A 21,954-nucleotide genomic window follows, 5' to 3' on the forward strand; every position below is an offset into this window, starting at 1 on the left:
TTCATCCCCATCTTCATCCTCCTCTTCATCACAGGGTCAATGTGGGAGTAAAGCGTCACCGTGTGAAAGCGTAGTTTGTGTTAGCTCGCCAACCAAAACCAAATTCCTCACAGCAGGAGATTCTCCAAATTTTAGTTATCTTTAACATTTTTTTTAAAGGAAGCTGTAGAATATGGTGCAGTGAATTTAATTTATTCGTTTCCAGCAGCAGGATCACTGATAGAAGTGAAATGTGTCCGTGAAGCCGTTGTGCTTTCCTGCAAATCTTTGCTTCTGTTATTTTTGGTCAAAAACAGCATTTTCCTGTTTCTTTAATCCGCTTCATTTAATTGAGAATCTAGTTCAGAGCCTGAAAAGAGTGAAAGTCTGGATTCTCAGGATGTTTACACTCAATAATCCTCCTCAAAGTATCTCTGTCATAAATACTGGGGAGCAGGACTGTTGGAGAAAATGAGAATTATCATATTTTCCGGAATTAGTCAAAACTGACTTTATATCAAATTGACAAAAAATAAAGAACACATACAAGCTACACTTGTGCGTAAGACATGTATTTTTCCACAAGGACACAAAAGAGAAACATAATTCATATAACAAGACACATTTTCAAAGTTGCACACAAGTCCACGGAGTTGTTCCGCTGGTAATCTGGAAAAACTGCACAGTTCTCTGAAGAACATGGATAAATTTCTATGCTTGCATTAAAGTAAAATTTCTCCTACTGGATGTTATGTGTAACAGAAGTTACTCGACCAGCTGAAAAAGGTGTGATTTATCAGCTGTTTAAACCATCTTATAATTATTTAGAACAATGTGACATAATCCAATCTGACTTTTTTCTCCTCTTGTCAGCAGAGGATGGTGAAAAGCCGAAACAGACGAACACCTGAGTGTTGAACTTCTCAGTTTCCAAATGCTTCAATCAAACCTTGAACTGATCTGCAGTCCGTCACAGAGAGACCACACAGATTTTATGCTGTCAGTAACATACAAAAGCAATCCAGAATTTGTCTCTAGGTGCTCCAAGCATTTCATTCTCTTGAAACTTCCTGACTCGTCTGTTTGGCGGCGAGCTGCAAGCTGCTGCTGACGATGTGAAAAGAGTCAATTTCTCTAAATCAGTAAAGCTTCAGATGACCGTCAGTTTATGACAGGAAGCTCCTGTTGTCTCTCCACACATCTCCATAGACAAACACACCCTTTTACTCTTCTTTTTGTTGTTTTTTTCTGGATCGCTGATGTTGTTATTGGTGCAACAGCAATGATTTCAAGCAAATTTATTCATTGTTACTCTAGTAATTAAAACCTCATTAACCTTCTGTTTCTTTTTCTTTTTTTTTTTTGGGTTCAGGGAATTACAGTGTTAGAACAACACTGATGTTAAATGTTCCACAAATGAGGAAAAGGAAGCAATACATTTGCAGTTTTGCTTTCAACTAAAAGTTGATTTTTGGTACCTTTTTAACTGAAAGTAGAAGTTTCAAAAACTTTCACCACAATCAAGAAGTCTTCCTTTGTTAGCAATTAGCTTGAGAGGAAGTAACAGCAGCTGGAGCAGAGCCAGAGTGGGAGCAAAATTATGAATTATTATAATAAAATGTGCAGTGTGTAAGAGAAGGTATACGCATATGATTGTGGGCTCCAATTTGCCGATTCTTACATTACGACTGTCCATGAATGCATCAGCCAGCCAGCAAGCCAGCGCTGATTGGCTGTTGATCTGAACTCTTTGGAGGGAAGTTAAACAGTATGCTAAACACTATGCTAGCCGCTAGCGGTACTACCCAAAACATCGGATGCATCGGAGCCATTGGTGAGTCAGTGAAACCTTCAAAAATATTCTTTATCAGAATGCTGTGGTCTTAAACACCTGCCTGTTTGAATGTGCCTTGTGTTGCTCTCAACTATAAGAGACCGCCGAGTCTATTTTTTCTAATATACATGAATTCCAAAAGATACAGATAGCTGTGTCTATATCTATCTGAATAGATTGTGTAATTTTAGACCCGCTGTGGTCATTTTATATTTAAAGGTGCATTGAGGAGTTTGCACGTTTTCTGCGAAACAGCGCCCCCTGCAGGCCTTGGGCGTAATGCAGCTTAGTGAAAAACTGGTCCCTGTTGCTCGCGCGCACGGAAGAGGGGAACTCCGTCTTTGCTCGTTTAGTAGCGCTCAAGTAAGATTTAAGTTTCTTTTACCTGGTGGAGTCTGTGTGGAGCTGCAGTGCTAGAAGCCAGTCTGTTCTTACTTTCTGGAAGATCCTGCTCAGTTGTTGTTCACTAAGCATCTGGCAGAGTAATGGCGGACAAAATAATAATAATGCATTGGTTTTATATAGCGCTTTTCAGGACACTCAAAGATGCTTTACATAGCTTTGCATTATTCATTCTTTCCACACTGAGTGGTGGTAAGCTACTACTGTAGCCACAGCTGCCCTGGGGCATACTGACAGAAGCGAGGCGGTCAATCTGCGCCATCGGCTCCTCCGACCACCACCAACCATTCACTCTCACAACTTTCATACTAGGCAAGGTGGGTGAAGTGTCTTGCCCAAGGACACAACGACAGTTTTACGCCTGTGGGAGCGGGGATGGAACCGCCAACCTTCCGGTTATAAGACAACCTGCTCTACCAACTGAGCTACTGTCGCCCCAGAAACCTAACCAGCCGGAGCGTGCATTACGTCATTCCTTTCAAATTCTCCCCAAAAAAAATGCTGGTGCCGGACCGGCACTGCAACTTTCAAGTGACAATTTAGCGCTGTTAGAGGTACTTGTAGTGAATATGTCAGGGCACATTGTACACATCATTAAAAATGTCTAACATATTTATGGTGGAAAATAAGTATTTTTAAGGTTGTAACACTCCTTAATGCACCTTTAAGCTGTATCAAAGATGGTACAGATTTAGCCAGTGAGTTTTTATCTGAATTTTGAGCACCATGGACAGCGGACGCGCTGAGATTGACACCTGTCAGGCTGCATTTGAGTGTGTGTGTGTGTGTGTGTGTGTGTGTGTGTGTGTGTGTGTGTGTGTGTGTGTGTGTGTGTGTGTGTGTGTGTGTGTTAGCATGGAGCTTGGAGTAAAATTACTGTCATAAGGGCCCGTGGAGAACGCTCCGCCCCCTCTGTACTGAGACCCATGCTCTGCCTCTGAACAGGAGTCCTGCATGTGCACACTGTGTGTGTGATTTCATTACAGAAACAGCCCACAGCGCCAACCTCTGGCCTGGCATAGTAACTACATGTCTTGACTACGGTTTAATGGGCTCATCTTTAGACCCGGGGTGGGGGTGCAGATTAAAAACTGAGATCAGACTCGAGACGTTCTCCCCATGGGGGAAAACTCCGTAACGACTTCACCATCTTGCAGCCTCATAGATTAATATCATACACTTAATGATACCATCACTAATTAAAAACTCATTAAGAAATGACACAGAGGTGCAAAGTCTTGGAAGCCATTAAATATCCGCTGTTGATCGAGAATAGATCGGATCTCCTGAAGCTAGACCGTGAGTGTCTATGTGCTCAATGACCAGCGCAAAGTCACTCCGTTACATTAAGAGGCTGGGCGGACGGATGAAAGTGCCAAATGAGATGGCGTTTGAGGTGTCGGAGGAAAGTGTTGGACAAACTGTAGGGCAAAGCTAAAGAAATCAGAAAATTGTGGAAAAAATGCAAAATGTCAGATGAGCTTTCCCAAAGTTCAAAAAAAAAAAAAAAAAGGAAACTTGGAAAAGCTGTAACGGCCTGAGAAGAGAAACCAAACAGCAGAGGATCTACCGCTCAGTACGTATGTGCCTAAGTACCTTCTTCTTAGATCACATTCCTGTTCCAATATTCCATTTATGACGCCAAACGCAGTAAATAGACGGTGCGTGCACTCACCCAGTGGATCAGAATCAACATGAATTTCCGTGCTGTAACGGCCTGAGAAGAGAAACCAAACAGCAGAGGATCTACCGCTCAGTACGTATGTGCCTAAGTACCTTCTTCTTAGATCACATTCCTGTTCCAATATTCCATTTATGACGCCAAACGCAGTAAATAGACGGTGCGTGCACTCACCCAGTGGATCAGAATCAACATGAATTTCCGTGCTGTAACGGCCTGAGAAGAGAAACCAAACAGCAGAGGATCTACCGCTCAGTACGTATGTGCCTAAGTACCTTCTTCTTAGATCACATTCCTGTTCCAATATTCCATTTATGACGCCAAACGCAGTAAATAGACGGTGCGTGCACTCACCCAGTGGATCAGAATCAACATGAATTTCCGTGCTCGGGTTTTTACGCACTCAAACCTTCGCTCCATCGGGCCTGGCGTGTTTTCATTCTTGTCTGACTGAAGTGGAACATCAATCAATCTTCATTTATGGAGCACTTTTCATACAGTAATAGCAGCAGGATGTGCTTTACATGTTAAGACAGACCCTCCCCCCCCCCCCTTCTCCCGGAGACTTACAGTCCCGTCCTCCCACCAATCACAGCTCTCTGATTGACGACCTGCGAAAAACGCTCCAGTTGTGTATGATTGTTTTTTTTGCACCATGTCGGAAAAAAAGCTGCAAACTCATCATTTCCTTGCTTAATTGTCACATCCTTGTTTACATACTTTAATCATGAGATATTTTCTGTGTTGTACATGACTAGATTGGTCGTTTTTTAAAATTTTTTTCTACAAAATTCTGATTTATTTGCTGTAGCATCTGGATATGTTGAATAACTGCCCACGCTTATGTAAAATATGTTAAATTCATATTTTGTGCTCATGTGGGATCAGTGCATCAGCATTAGACAGCAGAATAAACCAAAGTGAAAATGCATCATTTGCATGAGTTTCTTTGTGTTTTCAGTGGCTCAGATCACCGTCGTCGTGCGAACAGACACCAGAAACACACTGGCAGCTTTACATTTTCACTTGAAAAACACGTGCAGATGAGGCCTCAGAGTAACCCACTCCATATTTCTCACTTCACACCAGTGAATTCATTGCAGTGACTCCTTCCGAATTTACTGGGGTTGGGGGGGGGGGTTTGATATGAAATGGTCAAGTTCTTGTGGCCTTAAAACATATTCTCTTTCAGTGCAGAAACACATCCAAGAAATCTGATATTGACCCAACATGTCTTTGAGAGTGAGAAAACGCTGAAGATCATTTGAAAGATTCTTCTCTTGTTCGAAGTTTTCTTCAAAATTCAATATATACATGTTGGAATTTTTGCTATTTCTCAAACACATTCATTGTCCATGTTTGTAGCAGCACATGAGATTTTTCCACAAGTTTAAATAATTCAACAGAGACGAGCTCACATGTTGGACATGTGCTGCATCTGGAAAAAAAAAAACCATGACAGGAACACTGGCTGTTATCAACACTCATGTCTAAAATAGCTTCAGTTGTTTACTTGAGGAACAAATGACACCAGCTGTAGAGGAACATGAAGGAGACACACACACACACACACACACACACACACACACACACACACACACGGACCACGACAATGGTTGAAGAATCGTCCTGAAATTCGAGGCATAAGCATGGTTGCATGCTTGCTCCTGCTATCACACACACACGCACTCTCACAGACACGCACACACACACACACACACGCACACACAAGAGTAGACTAAAGGGAGATGAATTACTGAGTGGATGCGATCTGACGCAACCCGGAGTGGAAGTAGGTCACATGGGGGAGACAGGTCATCAGGGAAATAACACTGCAGTTGCACTACCTTTGTCTCCGTCTGGATTCTCCTCCAAGCATCATTGTGCTTTTGTTTGTTGTGTATAAGTGTGTGTGTCTGCTGCCTATCATGTATAAATCTGATGTTGAACAAAATGAAGCCTTTTTCCCAGCAAATCAGACAAAAAACCTCAAATATATGTATTTATCTAAACTGACTGAAGCCCCATTTTGACAGCAGTCAATGTGATCGAAAAGGAAAAAGAAGCAGAGTTCTGTGGGTCTGGTTACATGACAACGACGCTCACAGCCACTGAAAACACAACTTTTTGGAGACAGCTCAGAAACGCAACTTTTCAGAAACACTCCTGCTGTTCGTGTGCACTACGGTGGTAGTAAGTCCATGTTCTGCACATCTTCAGTAGAGACAATAAGAAGAATGTTTTCCTCCTGACAGTGTCATGACTGCCAGTCCAGATTCTCCTGGTCCTGGTCCTGATCCTGATCCATTTTCTCCTGGACTTGGAGTTAACAGTAAATGACAATCCAACAATCCCAATTCTAAATTCTCACACTATTTAGTATTTTTTTGTTTCCTTATATAGTTCATATCAAAGGATCTCATGGTGACTGTCATAATCCGTAATTAATAAACGCATTTTGCATCTAGTAGTGGAACCATTTATCCTGCTCAGTCTCTATATTGCACCTGTTACATGTGGTCTATATTTTACTGAATTAATGTACTTTATATTCAATTATCATTCTGTTTTAAAGTATTAAGTTTGAAGAGACACCAGTCTTTCCCCTTGATCATAATTCTCAGTTGCATTCAGATATTGTTTTTTCTTAAGCTTTATGCAACCAGGAAATTCACTGAAGCTTTCTTTAAATGCATAAAAAACTCTTTAAAAAGCTCAGTTCACCTGATGCAGTTCCAAAACTACATGCACAAGCACAATCATTAATGATCATCATGATATGTTGCAACTGGCACACGAAATGTGCACAATCTGAAAGTTAAAGTTCTTCCTTTCCTCCGTCTCCTCTACTTGCTCATGTGGAGCTGTTGGTTTTTCTCAATTAAAGTGCCTTGAAGTGACCGTGCTGTATTTGGTGCTGACCTCTGACCTCCACGGTTCAGGATGCGCCTGTGGACTGATCACCAGCGATCTGAACCGTCCTCTAAATGAAAGCAGCCATCTTTCATTCAGACTGTGGCCTCCTGAGTCTCGCCGTCGTGCCCCAGGCCTCATGTTTGGCACCCCTGCTCCATGCAGTCACCAGGTCATCTTTTAAATACTTATCTGGAAGTTGCACCAAAAAAAGAAAAAAAAAAAACAAAAAACAAGAGAGTGAAAGAAAAGCTCAGTCTATATATCAGTGAAGTCAGCGCGATCTCTCCCCCGACAGTCGTTAACGTCTGTGTGAATTTCATGACAATCCATTCAGTAGTGGTTGACCAACCAGCTCTCCGACTAATAAACCAGCCCTGCCATCCCGAGAGCGACATCGCCGGCAAGTAATATCGCTGTTTATTTAAAAGAATGGGCATTTGGGGAAATAGGCCGACTCGCTCCAGCATCCTGAATCCTCTCACGTTTGACTCGTATTCTCAAGGCAAAGACCAAACTGCAGGAATTCACTTTCCCAAAGCTACTGTAAAAAAAAAAAAAAAAAAAAAGAAAATATCAACAATTAGGTCCACTATTACTAATTCATCTGACAGTCGTGGGGCAATGGCGCTGTCTGGGTCCTGCAGCGTTCACATTTTAGCTCCTCCGTACCAAACAGGGCTCTGAAAGCTCTTTACAGGCTTCCCTTTATCTCTTTTAGGCGTTTTCTCTTGGATTAGAGGAAAACCAGCCCAACGGAACAAACCTGGACACGTGTCAAACTCCACACCCTGTCTTTCTAATCCATTTTACTTCTGTTTCATTCACAGTCAGCGATACACGGAGTCGCAACCCGGACCCAGAGTGTCTCCTCCAATCCGGGCCGCGTCTCGCACACACACACACGCCTAAACCGCAGCGACTGTGGATCGGCGTGCTGTAATTAAGCCATCTGGATATCAAAGTAGCCAGCCTCAGCCTCGGGGTAGAGTGACAGCAGCAGTGTGGTATTTCTGTGTGTGTGTGTGTGTGTGTGTGTGTGTGTGTGTGTGTGTGTGTGTGTGTGTGTCTATATGTTGTGGCATAAGGCCAACAACTGGCTGCAGCAGTGAGATTCTGTCTTTAGTCTCCATCACTCTGCGCTAATCCAATTGTGCATCGAGAGGCGAGGTAGGAGAGAGAGAGAGAGAGAGACAGAGGGAGAGAGAGAGAGAGAGAGGGCAAGAGAGAGAGAGAGAGGGAGGGAGAGAGAGGGAGGGGAGGGGGAGCTCAACTGGCAGCTCTCCAATTCTAAATGGCAAGCTGGATGGGAGGATCTATTAGAGTACAGCAAGCACACCGCCATATACACATGCAAACACACACACACACACAGACACACTCACGCACACGCACACACACACACACACACACACACACACACACATGCACACACACACACCACACAGACAAAATCAGCATGCCCACCGACTCCACACAGCCACATCGCTGGGCATTCATTCTCTCTCTCTCTCTCACACACACACACACCTACATACACACCTACACACACACACACACACATCCCTCTATGACAAGTGCGAGTACACATACACCCTCCCCCAAAAAATTAACATCTCACAAGTCCTGGCTGCAGAAAATCAAAGTGGATTAAAAAAAACAGTAGTTGCATAAACCAATATGCAATTAGAGTGACAAAATGACTCAGCCTGAGCTCTCTCTCTCTCTCTCTCTCTCTCTCTCTCTCTCTCTCTCTCTCTCTCTCTCTCTCTCTCTGTTGTGGTGAGAGTAAATCCAGCTCCTGGTCCCACAGTGCCATCTGCTGGAGAAACACAACTTCAAGTACTCATCTCTGAAAACAGCTCAATTCATGCAATTCAGATTCATAAAGTTCCACATAATCATTCCATACAAGCTGAAAGAAGGACTTTTATGATCTGTCATATGGAACCGTGTTGAAACTCTTTTATATTAAGAGAGCACAATTCAAAGTAAGTGGAAGAATACACTTTCTTCATGGCCCCACAGTTTATTTTCAGATTTATTTAAGCTGCTTATTGTCAAAATCATTTTTTTTTTTAACAATGATTTGTTCCTATAAATTTAAAAACTACAAGTTGGTTGCTAATCTGATTATTGAGGATTTTATACATTTTCAAACCAAATTGTACTTTCCTCTCATTCTTCTGCAGCCATATCTTTGCATTAGAAGACATAATGTCACTTTGATCCAGTAGGAACGGTTCTACTGTTATATATCACTTAAATGAGTACATAGGCTGTGCATACTACTAAATATACTTCAATAAACTTTTAATAAGGCGTAGAAATGAAGATTGAGCCACTCGATGCAAAATCAGGAAAAACGATGATTTCGACACTAAGCAGGGGTGTCAAACATGAGGCCCATGGGCCTAAACCAGCTCTCAATAGGCTTCAATCCGGCCAAACCACCAAGCAAGTGGAAAAAATGTCAAACAAAACAAACACAACACTGAGACCTGGACTGAAATATCACTGATGCTGTCATGAAAGCTGTAGCGACGCCGTGGCTATCGAACTGGCCTGAAAGCCAAGCTGTCAGGGTGAGTCTGTGAAAACACCCATAATGCAACAGCTGAAGGAGAAGTTTTTTTTTTCTGACATTTCACTGTAATTTGATTCTTTAAAACTGGCTTTTTGCTGAAATCATAATCGTTTTCCAAGTTTGGCTTTGTGGAAATATCAACATTTTCAATGTGTATATTCTGCGCCAAAGCAAAGAAAAACTTTAAAGTTTATATATAAAGGTTATTTTGGCACTATTTGACCAATCTGGCCCACTTTCTAAAGCAGAGGGTTTTATTTTTTTTCCCTTTCTACAAAACATTTTAGTTAAAATTCTCAAATATTATTATCTGCCCTATAAAACGATCAATACATGAATTAATCATACAACTCCAGTACATTTTACTTGTTATTGAATGTTGATATTGAATGAATGTTCCTCAATATGAGGAAGGAAATTAAAGAATCTGTGTCAATAATAAACGTCTTACATCGTCACATAAACACTCTTGTATTTTTGCCTCTTTACCTTTGAAAATCCCCTTTTTCTCCCAGTTATTGCACCTGGTGGTTGCTTTTCCGTTAAAACGTGGCAGAATATCCAGAACTGAGACGCCACATTTCATTTGATCACAGCACCGATTAGATAGAGAGATAATGGACTCACTGTGGGCCGTGTTGTACATAACGCCTCACATTACAGGATGGAATGAGTTTATAAGCGCTTTCTGAAACACAGTGACAAATAGTTCCCATTAAGACACTTTTTCAAGCCATAAATCAAGAAATACGTGCAGCTTTGGCCACTTTTATACTTCTTCTATGACATTTCTCCTAAATAAAAGGGACATAATGGTGCATTTGAGTCTTTAAGTAGTGTTGGGTGGAGTTTGTGTCCTGTAAAAGGTTGAGTGATGAACTAGCCTCAAACTGAAGATTCACAACATGTAGATGTAGAGATTTGGGTAGGAAAGAGAGAAAAGTTGTTGTGTAAAGAAGTCGTGGGTTTTTTTTTCTAGCTGTCCAGATAAGAAAGACAAACGACAACTGAAATGTAAAAACACTTCCGTGCTTCGTCCACTCCACAGACCTCAGAGGCTGCAAGTAGAGAACTGTTTAAATGACAAGGATTTCAAGTGGACAATCGCGCTACATCTTTTTCACTGTTTTAGTGGTTTCCATGGAAACGGACATTGTTTTCCGAAACACCGTGTCACTTTGGCTGGGTCTCCCTTCTCCCTTGTGTCCATGTCTGTTCCAGTGCACGCCACCTGGGTGTGCCCTGGTGTGTACGCCTCCAGGGTGTGTGTTCCTGTCTCACCTGTAGTGTGTGTCTGCCTCTCCTCAAGTTCTTCCAGCCAATCACCCTCCTCGTGTTCTCATCATCCTCATGTGCTGCCCCTGTGTCTCCCCTGTTCAGGCCCGGCTCTAGTGGTGTGTCTTTGTCGGCTCTTTGCTGATCTGTCAGCGTGTTCGGTCCCTTGTGACCATGCCAGCATCAGCTCGACTCATCCTTGTGTTCCTTGTGTCTGTGAAAATAAAGAGTTTCAAACTCATCACGTGCTGCCTGTGCTTGGGTCCTTCCACCTGCACCGTGACACACTACCGTGGAAGCATGAAATGTTTCTGACAGGAAAATGCAAAAACTGTGAGTTTTCACTTGAAATGTGGTGTGAACAGATCCAGGGGCTATTAATGGATTTGCGAACCATCCATCCATTCATCCATCTATTGGTCTCAGGAAGACTGCTAAAGTCATGTGCTAAACAGCTGGCAGAGGTTTTCACCACCATCTTTAACCTCTCGCTGCTACAGTCTGCAGCCCCCACCTGCCTTAAAACAGCCACCATCGTCCCTGTGCCCAAGAAGAGCACAGTGAGCTGCCTGAACGACTATCGCCCTGTTGCTCTAACCCCCATCATAACCAAATGCTTCGAAAGACTCATATCCTCCCACATTAAGGTTGCTATTCCTGCTGACCTCGATCCACATCAGTTTGCATACAGGGCAAAAGGGTCAACGGAAAATGCCGTCATCACGTCTCTCCACACAGCCCTCACACACCTGGAAGGGAGTAACACCTACGTGAGAATGCTGTTTGTGGATTTCAGCTCCGCCTTCAACACAGTTCTCCCTCACAAACTGGTTATGAAGTTGAGCAACCTGGGGCTCGGCCCCACATCTCCTCCACTCTCATCCTGAACACCAGCGGGACGCAGGGGTGTGTAGAGAAGAACACGACTGCTCTCCTGTTCACTCCAGGAACACCATCATTAAGTTTGCGGATGACACCACCATCATAGGACTGATCGGAGACAACGATGAATCAGCCTACAGGGAGGAAGTCCAGCATCTGTGACGATGGTGTCATCACAACAACCTGAGCCTCAATACTGGAAAGACCACGGAGATGATAGTGTACTTTAGAAGAGCAAAGTGAACTCAACACTCTGCCGTCTACATTGATGGAGAAGAGGTAGAGGGAGTGGAGAACTTCTAGTTCCTTGGGGTCCACATCTCTGCAAACTTCACATGCTCCACCCACATCTCACACCAGGTGGTGAGGGCCCAACAGAGACTGTACTTCCTCAGGAAGTCGAGTCAGGCACATCTCCCCGTAAAGCTGCTCACAAACTTCTACCGCTCCACCATCGAGAGCCTCCTGACCTACTGCTGCACAGTGTGGTTCAGCTGCTGGACAGGAAGGACCTGCAACGGGTGGTGAAAGCAGCAGAACGGGTGACTGGGACCAAACTACCTCGCCTCAGACATGTGTATACTGGCAGACCTCAGAGTCAAGCCAAGGGAATCACCAGAGACCCCTCACACCCAGGACACTCTCTTTTCTCCCCCGTCCCCTCAGGCAGATGCTACAGGACACTGAGAGTCAAAACCAACAGACTCAAAAACAGTTTTTTTACTCCCAAGCTGTCAAATGTCTGCCCCCCACCCCCATCCCACCCCGCCCCTGAATGATGACAAGATTAATTTAATGAGCAATAATCATGGGTAGAGCAGGTCTGTAACCACTAGTCATATTCTGTACTGTGCACTGCTCTTATGATGTCTATTTTTTAGGATTTGCTCTTGTATATATTTTTCTGTGTGTTATATGGTCTATTTTTAATGCTGCTATTCAGAGAGAACCAAACGGATTTTCATTGCTCTTTTTAACAGTGACAATAAAGATCTATTCTTTCATTCATTCATTCATACGTTTGTTCGTTCGTTTGTTCATTCATTCATTCATTCATTCATTCATTCATTCATTCATACATTCATTCATCCATCATCCATCATCCATCATCCATCATCCATCATCCATCATTCATTATGCATCCGTTGATGCATCATCCATTATCCATCCATCAACCACCCCATCATCCATCCATCCATCATATCCATCCGTCATATGCACGGAAGTTGTAAATTCACCCAAGTCCCAAAATTCACCATTTTTTGTCACTGTTTTTCTGGATTTCAGTTTCTGTTCTTCCATGTTTCCGGAGTTCCTGTGATGTTTTTTTTCCATGTTGTGTCGATCAAAGCTCTTCGACTTTCAGTTTCTGTCTTTGAGTTTCTGTCTGCTCTTCTTACACCTGATTGCTGGTATTTGTTCCAACAGACCCCCCCCCCCCTCCCAACCCCCCACCCCCACCCCCACCCCACCCCCGATTAAACCTCTGAGCCACATCTTCTTACTCTTCCAGATATGTATTACCAGTGTGAAAAGACACATTCCTCAATAGGAAACATTCATGTGTATGTGAAGTTAAATGTGTTTCGATTTTAGGTGTAAACATTATTCATACTGATCAGGAGATGTTTGTTTTCTTTACTGTGTTATTTGATCTTTCACAGTGTTGAGTTTAAGACAATTTCCTGTGCAGCACTTTGTTGGAACATCTGGAAAAGTACAGTGAATGTAGTTGTTTTTATATAATTGATCTCTGACACACAGCCATGGAAATGTTGCTGCTTTTTGCAGTTAAGTATGCTCGTAGCAAATCTGTATTTGTTACTTCTTTATCTTATAAACATTATTTCTAATCATCTGCAAGGCTACAGATATTGACTTCAAAGGGATGGTTTTATCTGTGTGTTAGCTTGTATGTGTGGTGGTAGGGTTAGTTGTGTGTGTGTGTGTGTGTGTGTGTCATCTACACAACTACTTAACCTGCTCTTTTTCTTTTTTCCTGGCATGACCTCTCATCTTGTCTTGTTCATGGTATTTCTAGGTGAATTCATGAACATGTTGGGTTTTAATTCAAAGGACTGTTATATAACAGCCCTTATGAGAAGAGAGACAACAAAGGTCGTTACGTCGCCCGGTATGGCGCAGCCGGGGCCCCACCCTGGAGCCAGGCCTGGGGTTGGGGCTCGTAAGCGAGCGCCTAGTGGCCGGGTCTTTGCCCACGGGGCCCGGCCGAGCTCAGCTCGAATGGACGACGTGGGCCTGACCTCCGGTGGGCTCACCACCCACCGAGGGAACCGTAGGGGCCGGGTGCAGTGTGGATTGGGTGGCAGCCGACGGCAGGGTGCCCGGCGACCCGATCCCCGGACACAGGGACTGGCTTTAGGGACATGGAATGTCACCTCGTTGGCGGGGAAGGAGCCCGAGCTTGTGAGGGAGGTTGAGAGGTACCGGCTAGATATAGTCGGGCTCACCTCCACACATAGCCTGGGCTCTGGAACCCAACCTCTCGAGAAGGGCTGGACTCTCCACTTCTCTGGCGTTGCCCGCGGTGAGAGGCAGCGGGCTGGAGTGGGTTTGCTTATAGCCCCACAGCTCAGCCGCCATGTGTTGGAGTTCACCCCAGTGAACAAGAGGGTTGCATCCCTGCGCCTTTGGGTCGGGGATAGGTGCCTCACTGTTGTCTCGGCTTACGGGCCGAACAGCAGTGCAGGGTACCTGGCCTTCTTGGAGTCCCTGGGAGGGGTGCTGGACAGTGCTCCAACTGGGGACTCCATTGTTCTACTGGGGGACTTCAACGCCCACGTGGGCAGCGACAGTGAGACCTGGATTGGATCGCACGGCCTCCCCGATCTGAACCCGAGTGGTGTTCTGTTATTGGACTTCTGTGCTAGTCACAGTTTGTCCATAACGAACACCATGTTCGAGCACAGGGGTGTCCATAAGTGCACTTGGCACCAGGACACCCTAGGTCGGAGGTCGATGATCGACTTTGTTGTCGTGTCATCTGACCTCCGGCCGCGTGTTTTGGACACTCGGGTGAAGAGAGGGGCAGAGCTGTCGACCGATCACCACCTGGTGGTGAGTTGGATTCGCTGGCGGAGGAGGAACCCGGACAGACTTGGCAGACCCAAACGTGTTGTGAGGGTCTGCTGGGAACGTCTGGCGGAACCCTCTGTCAGCATGGCTTTCAACTCCCACCTCCGGGAGAGCTTCTCTCATGTTCCGAGGGAGGCTGGGGACATTGAGTCCGAGTGGACCATGTTCTCCACCTCCATTGTCGAAGCAGCTGCTCGGAGCTGTGGTCATAAGGTCTCCGGTGCCTGTCGTGGCGGCAACCCCCGAACCCGGTGGTGGACACCGGAAGTAAGGGCTGCCGTCAAGCTGAAGAAGGAGTCCTATCGAGCCTCGTTGGCTCATGGGACTCCTGAAGCAGCTGACGGGTACCGGCAGGCCAAGCGAACTGCAGCCCGAGCAGTTGTGGAGGCAAAAACTCGGGTCTGGGAGGAGTTCGGGGAGGCCATGGAGGAGGACGATCGGTCGGCCTCGAAGAAATTCTGGCAAACCGTCCGGCGCCTCAGGAGGGGAAAGCAGGTCTCCGCCAACACTGTTTACAGTGGAGGTGGGGAGCTGCTGACCTCAACTGGGGATATTGTTGGACGGTGGAAGGAATACTTTGAGGACCTCCTCAATCCCGTTGCCACGTCTTCCGTGGAGGAAGCAGAGGCTGAGGTCTCAGAGGTGGACTCGTCCATCACCCAAGCTGAAGTCACCGAGGTGGTTGGCAAGCTCCTCGGTGGCAAGGCACCGGGGGTGGACGAGATTCGGCCTGAGTACCTTAAGTCTCTGGATGTGCAGGGACTGTCTTGGTTGGGATACAGTCAGGTCGGCACCACTCCAAGTCGGCCCCAGCCAACTCGGCACCGCCCCGGGATACAGTCAACTCGGCATCAAGCCAAGTCGGCATCAAGCCAAGTCGGCATCTCGCCAAGTCGGCCTCGCGGGCGGGGGGGGGCTCTCTAGTGGCCGAGTTGGTCGGTGCGGACTTGACTTTAAGCTGCTTACCAACTCGGCCAAAAGCGTCTCTCTTTTTTTTTTAATCACGATGGTGGATAATGTACCTGGGAGCTTCATGTTTGACGTCCGAGTAGCTTAGCTACAAGCGCGCAGCGCTGAGCGGCTGTCTGGTCATGTGACCGGTCCCAAGGCATTCTGGGAATCGTAGTGCAGCGATGCCGGCTGCGCCGCGACGATTTGCAGTTTTTTTCGTGCCGGCAGCGCCGCTTCTCCTCACGTAGCAGGCAGGGGACTGGAGGACAAACTGTGTGGTTATGGTGACTGACAGGCTAGAGGTGGAGAATGGACCTGGAGCTTCATGGTTGACGTCCTGTTTGAACCGAGTAGCTTAGCTACGAGCGCACAGCGCGAGCGGCTGTCTGGTCATGTGACCAGATCATGTGACCGGCATGTGATCCGCGAACGCCGCCTGATCAAACCAGTCGCCTGCATTATAATTTTATTGTAATGTTCTCCACCCCCGAAGTTTGGTCAGCCAGTACAATTAGATTTACAATTAGATCTAAAACATGTAGGGTCACCGCTCCTGAGGACTGGAGTTTGACACGTGATTTAAATGTATACATGACGACCGTCATTTCAGTGAAATGAAATGTATATAATATTTTACCGGAGGGCTACGTTTATGAGCTTATGAACGCCAAGAAACCACATGAACAGCTTAACATGTACTACTGGTAATCGTTTGATATTACAGTCCCAGTTGCTATTACTGTTGACGCACACTAGATGGCGGGCAAACAACATTTACAACAAAATACATGCTTTTGCAAATGACAATGTTTGTTAAAGAAAAGAATAATGACTGATAAACTAACAATGTTGATCAGAAATGAACAAATCAGCATAAGCATAATGCAATACAGGTATTATGTTGTGGTTGGGATGCAATACAACAAGTATGATCGAGTTCGTCATGCAGCTTCGGTCTTCCTAGGTTTCCACTGATTGGGTAAAAATAAATTAATTGTACTGGCTGACCAAACTTCGGGGGTGGAGAACATTACAATAAAATTATAATGCAGGCGACTGGTTTGATCAGGCGGCGTTCGCGGATCACATGCCGGTCACATGATCTGGTCACATGACCAGGCAGCCGCTCGCGCTGTGCGCTCGTAGCTAAGCTACTCGGTTCAAACAGGACGTCAACCATGAAGCTCCAGGTCCATTCTCCACCTCTAACCTGTCAGTCACCATAACCACACAGTTTGTCCTCCAGTCCCCTGCCTGCTACGTGAGGAGAAGCGGCGCTGCCGGCACGAAAAAAACTGCAAATCGTCGCGGCGCAGCCGGCATCGCTGCACTACGATTCCCAGAATGCCTTGGGACCGGTCACATGACCTGACAGCCGCTCAGCGCTGCGCGCTTGTAGCTAAGCTACTCGGACGTCAAACATGAAGCTCCCAGGTACATTATCCACCATCGTGATTAAAAAAAAAAAGAGAGACGCTTTTGGCCGAGTTGGTAAGCAGCTTACAGTCAAGTCCGCACCGACCAACTCGGCCACTCGAGAGCCCCCCCCGCCCGCGAGGCCGACTTGGCGAGATGCCGACTTGGCTTGATGCCGACTTGGCTTGATGCCGAGTTGACTGTATCCCGGGGCGGTGCCGAGTTGGCCGGGGCCGACTTGGAGTGGTGCCGACCTGACTGTAAACCGTCTTGGTTGACACGTCTCTGCAACATCGCATGGCGGTCGGGGACGGTGCCTCTGGATTGGCAGACCGGGGTGGTGGTCCCCCTGTTTAAAAAGGGGGACCGGAGGGTGTGCTCCAACTATAGGGGGATTACACTCCTCAGCCTCCCCGGGAAAGTCTATTCCAGGGTACTGGAGAGGAGGATCCGACCAATAGTCGAACCTCGGATCCAGGAGGAACAATACGGTTTTCGTCCTGGTCGTGGAACAGTGGACCAGCTCTATACCCTCCATAGGGTGCTCGAGGGTTCGTGGGAGTTTGCCCAACCAGTCCACATGTGTTTTGTGGATTTGGAGAAGGCATTCGAACGTGTCCCTCGTGGCGTCTTGTGGGGGGTGCTCCGGGAATACGGAGTCCGGGGCCCCTTGTTAAGGGCCGTCCGGTCTTTGTATGACCGGAGTAGGAGTCTGGTCCGCATTGCCGGCAGTAAGTCGGACCTGTTCCCGGTGCATGTTGGACTCTGGCAGGGCTGCCCTTTGTCACCGGTTTTGTTCATAATCTTCATGGACAGAATTTCTAGGTGCAGCCAGGGGCCGGAGGGGGTCCGGTTCGGGAACCACAGGATTTCATCTCTGCTTTTTGCAGATGATGTTGTCCTGTTGGCTTCATCGAACCCGGACCTACAGCATGCACTGGAGCGGTTCGCAGCCGAGTGTGAAGCGGCAGGGATGAGGATCAGCACCTCCAAATCCGAGGCCATGGTCCTCGACCGGAGGAAGGTGGCTTGCCCCCTCCAGGTTGGTGGAGAGACCCTAGCCCAAGTGGAGGAGTTCAAGTATCTTGGGGTCTTGTTCACGAGTGGGGGACGGATGGAGCGTGAGATTGACAGGCGGATCGGTGCAGCGGCTGCAGTGATGCAGTCGTTGTATCAGTCCGTCGTGGTGAAGAAGGAGCTGAGCCGAAAGGCGAAGCTCTCGATTTACCGGTCAATCTACGTTCCCACCCTCACCTATGGTCATGAGCTTTGGGTCATGACCGAAAGGACAAGATCCCGGATACAAGTGGCCGAAATGAGCTTCCTCCGTAGGGTGGCTGGGCGCTCCCTTAGAGATAGGGTGAGGAGCTAAGTCACCAGGGAGGAGCTCGGAGTAGAGCCGCTACTCCTCCACATCGAGAGGAACCAGCTGAGGTGGCTCGGACATCTGTTTAGGATGCCTCCTGGACGCCTCCCTAGGGAGGTGTTCCGGGCATGTCCCACTGGGAGGAGACCCCGGGGAAGACCCAGGACATGCTGGAGAGACTATGTCTCTCGGCTGGCCTGGGAACACCTTGGGATCCTCCCAGAGGAGCTGGAGGAAGTGTCTGCTGCCCCCGCGACCCGGCCCCGGATAAGCGGTAGAAAATGGATGGATGGATGGATGGAGATATATATATATATATATATATATATATATATATATATATATATATATATATACTATATATATATATATATATATATATATATATATATATATATATATATATATATATATATATATATATATATATATATATATATAACTTATGTACTGTGGTACTTTGTTTCTGGAGAGTTTTCATTTTTATTGATTGAAAATTAACAGCTGTGCTACCAAAGTTCACAAAGTGATTCTGATGAAGAAACTGGAAGACGAGGATGGAGCTGATTGGACCTTCCTCGTGGATAGACCTGAGCTCTTCCTCACTTACAAGGGCTTCACTTACAGAATAAATATGGTAAGCAGAAATCCGTTGTTTAAAACTAACAACTGAAAGTATAAAAATGATTCAATAGTTGAATACATCTAGACCTCAAATCTGGCGATACTATCCTCACATCCCTCTCCACTTCATCAAGTAGTCCTCAAACAGAAAGCAGTTTTCAAGAATCGTCTCATATTCCAGTTGCACTTCTCCATCACAAACAAGCATATTTATGTCTAAATACCTGAGGTGATGCTGCCTGGCGGGCTGGAGACACAGTAAACTTCAGCCTGCAGATGCAGAAACCTCAGAAACTCATCCTCAATTTGATCTTTTCTCACTCTGTCACTTCGTTGTCCTGGGTTGTGAGTGATTGAGAGGACTGTCCCACCCTGAAGGTGGCGCATCCACCTGAACTCACGTCATCTCTCCAGCAGGACTCCTGAAACAAGCAGTGAAAGATCACGGCACTCCATCATGGCAGTTACACGACTTGTTTACTGCCATTTAGTCGACAGGTTTGCCAATACCCTGCTTCTCTGACCCCGCCGGGTTACCGCTCCACTTTCCAGACGGGAGCCTATTTCAAACCCCCCCCCCCCCCCCCCCCCCCCCCCCCCCCCCCCCACCTCCACCCCCTCCTGCAATGTTGACAGCCAGCAAATACACGCGGGTTTGTTTGTCGAGCGGTGCAACTTCTCGTGTCCCCGTGATGAGAAGCAAACAATTAGCAGGAATAGCGATCAGGGAGGAATCAGACGGTGATGAGATGAGATGAAGCAGAGCAATGCACATTCTAACGTCTGCCGGGGTCTGGGGTTTTGATGTGAGCGGCGGATGCTGCTGGGACTTGGAAGTGTGTGTGACGGGGAATATTTCTGGGTGTGCGTGCACGTGAGACAGACGGACGGACAGAAATAGCCAGAAGATGGGAGCGAGATTCGGGAGGTGTGGAGGACGAGTGAGAGAATGACGGAGGGAGCGTTCAGGATGAAAATGACTGAGGGAGTCAAGTGAGGCTGACAAACAATTTAATGGTGGATTTGCCGAGACAATAACAAAGCGGAGTTCATATTTCAGCACTGTATCAGTGCCACCGTTGTGTTTGTGTAAAATTAATTATGTGAGTGGTAATAAATGAGCACAACTGGATCTTTCACCCACTGTCTTTTTCTTTTTTTGGTTATTCTTTCTATTACACGCATCATTACCTCATGCCAAAGACATTTCTTGTTACTAAAGATCATCCATCACATGTTGCCAATCTAATTTTGGAATGACACAAAAGGGGAAATCCCAGAAACCGTGATCTGATCGAATGAAAGAAACACCAACAGGCTATGAGAGGTTTGGTGAATATAAAGCTACATGCAGCTAGCAATAGATGAAAACAACTGACGTCACTCAACATTCAGTAACAACTAAAATCACTTTATTAGCCCATTAGCATAACTTCGTGATTTTAACAGCTAGGAAAACTCATTTTCAATTCAAAATCAAAGTGAAGTGCACTAGTATTGTTGACAAAAACATGTTCTTTGTACGGCTATCATTCTTGAGCTCCTCAATAGGAGGTGCTGTAGTTCATATATTTAAAAAAGGGACTTTCAAAATTGGTATCTGCTACAATCTCCTAAATTAGTTAGATTCAAGAAGGTGTTTTTTTTTAAAGGGAGAAAGGTAAACTACAGGACAACCTAGCAAGACGCAACCATCTGCTCAACTAACTCCGTTATGCAGTACTCACTGAAAACGAAACGAGGGAAATAAAGACACAAAGACTGAACGACAGGACTCAACAGGAACACAAAGGAGAAGAAAACCAAAGTCACATGATCAAGATGTGTTGCTCCTGCGGCAACAGGACACACAATGAGCCGACACATCACCGTGTCTCCACGTTTTACTGATACTAAACGTCTTTAAACTACCTTAAAATCTGGCTTTTATAAAGAATGTGAACTGTTATACCTTTTTTGGTGATTTATTTACTTTAATTTTATATTTTTTATGTCAAAATATTACAGCATGTACAGAGAATTGAAAGCATTTTTTTTAAAACAAATTTAATCCATTCTTTGATCATTATAAAAATATTACTGCTGCCAGTTTTAATCAAATTAATCATGATTAAATAATGGAGGGCTGTCAACAATTATGGTTTTTCAATTTGTGATGAATCACAAAATTAGCGTTGGGGTTAGCAATTGGCTCAAATAAAAGAAATAAGAGAGAAAACTCATTTTCCTGTCATTGGGACTTCATTGTGTTTTTCCTCACTGAAAGTTCAGGTGAATTATGAGGATCACATTTTTTGAAGTTTGAGAATGTTACGAATAGGTGGCGATGTTCTGGACAACACCGAAAGACAAAATAGTGAGAATAAGGTTTTCTGCCAATTTAACTTCTTCAATATTTACCAATACAAACAGTCTGGGACCACTAGATGTTACTTCATGACAGCAGAATGCTGCTCCAGTACCACAGATGAAAACTCATGTACTACTGTATTTTGCTTATACGGAAAAAGAATGATGACATGAACAACAAATGTGTGTTCAGAATTTGAAGTAAACATGAAAACGTGCATCAGAAACAGCTCACTGTGTTTGAGAAACTGGAGAAATCCCAATAAAGTCAACAACGAAGGCTAACAATGGGCTAAAATCTGAGGAACAAACTCACAGACGCTTCTGGAACAATGAGGCTGATTTCAAAAGTCAGGAAGAACTAAATGCACCAGCATAACATCCTTCTCTTCCATTTCTTTTCTTTTCTTTTTTTTTTTTTTTACAGTTGACAGTAATTTTCCAGAAATTACAATGACTCAGTTAGCTTCCATCAAAAAACTAGAATTGAGAAAGAAATCTCAGACAGTTTGTGTCCCACAGTATCAAACCTGTGATTTGGGTCCTACTTCCTCAAACGTTCTTCCTGTGAGGCACTTTAGCTAATCTCATTAGCGGCA

The sequence above is a fragment of the Salarias fasciatus genome, chromosome 6 (assembly GCF_902148845.1).
Source record: "Salarias fasciatus chromosome 6, fSalaFa1.1, whole genome shotgun sequence".
Taxonomy (NCBI): Eukaryota; Metazoa; Chordata; class Actinopteri; order Blenniiformes; family Blenniidae; genus Salarias; species Salarias fasciatus.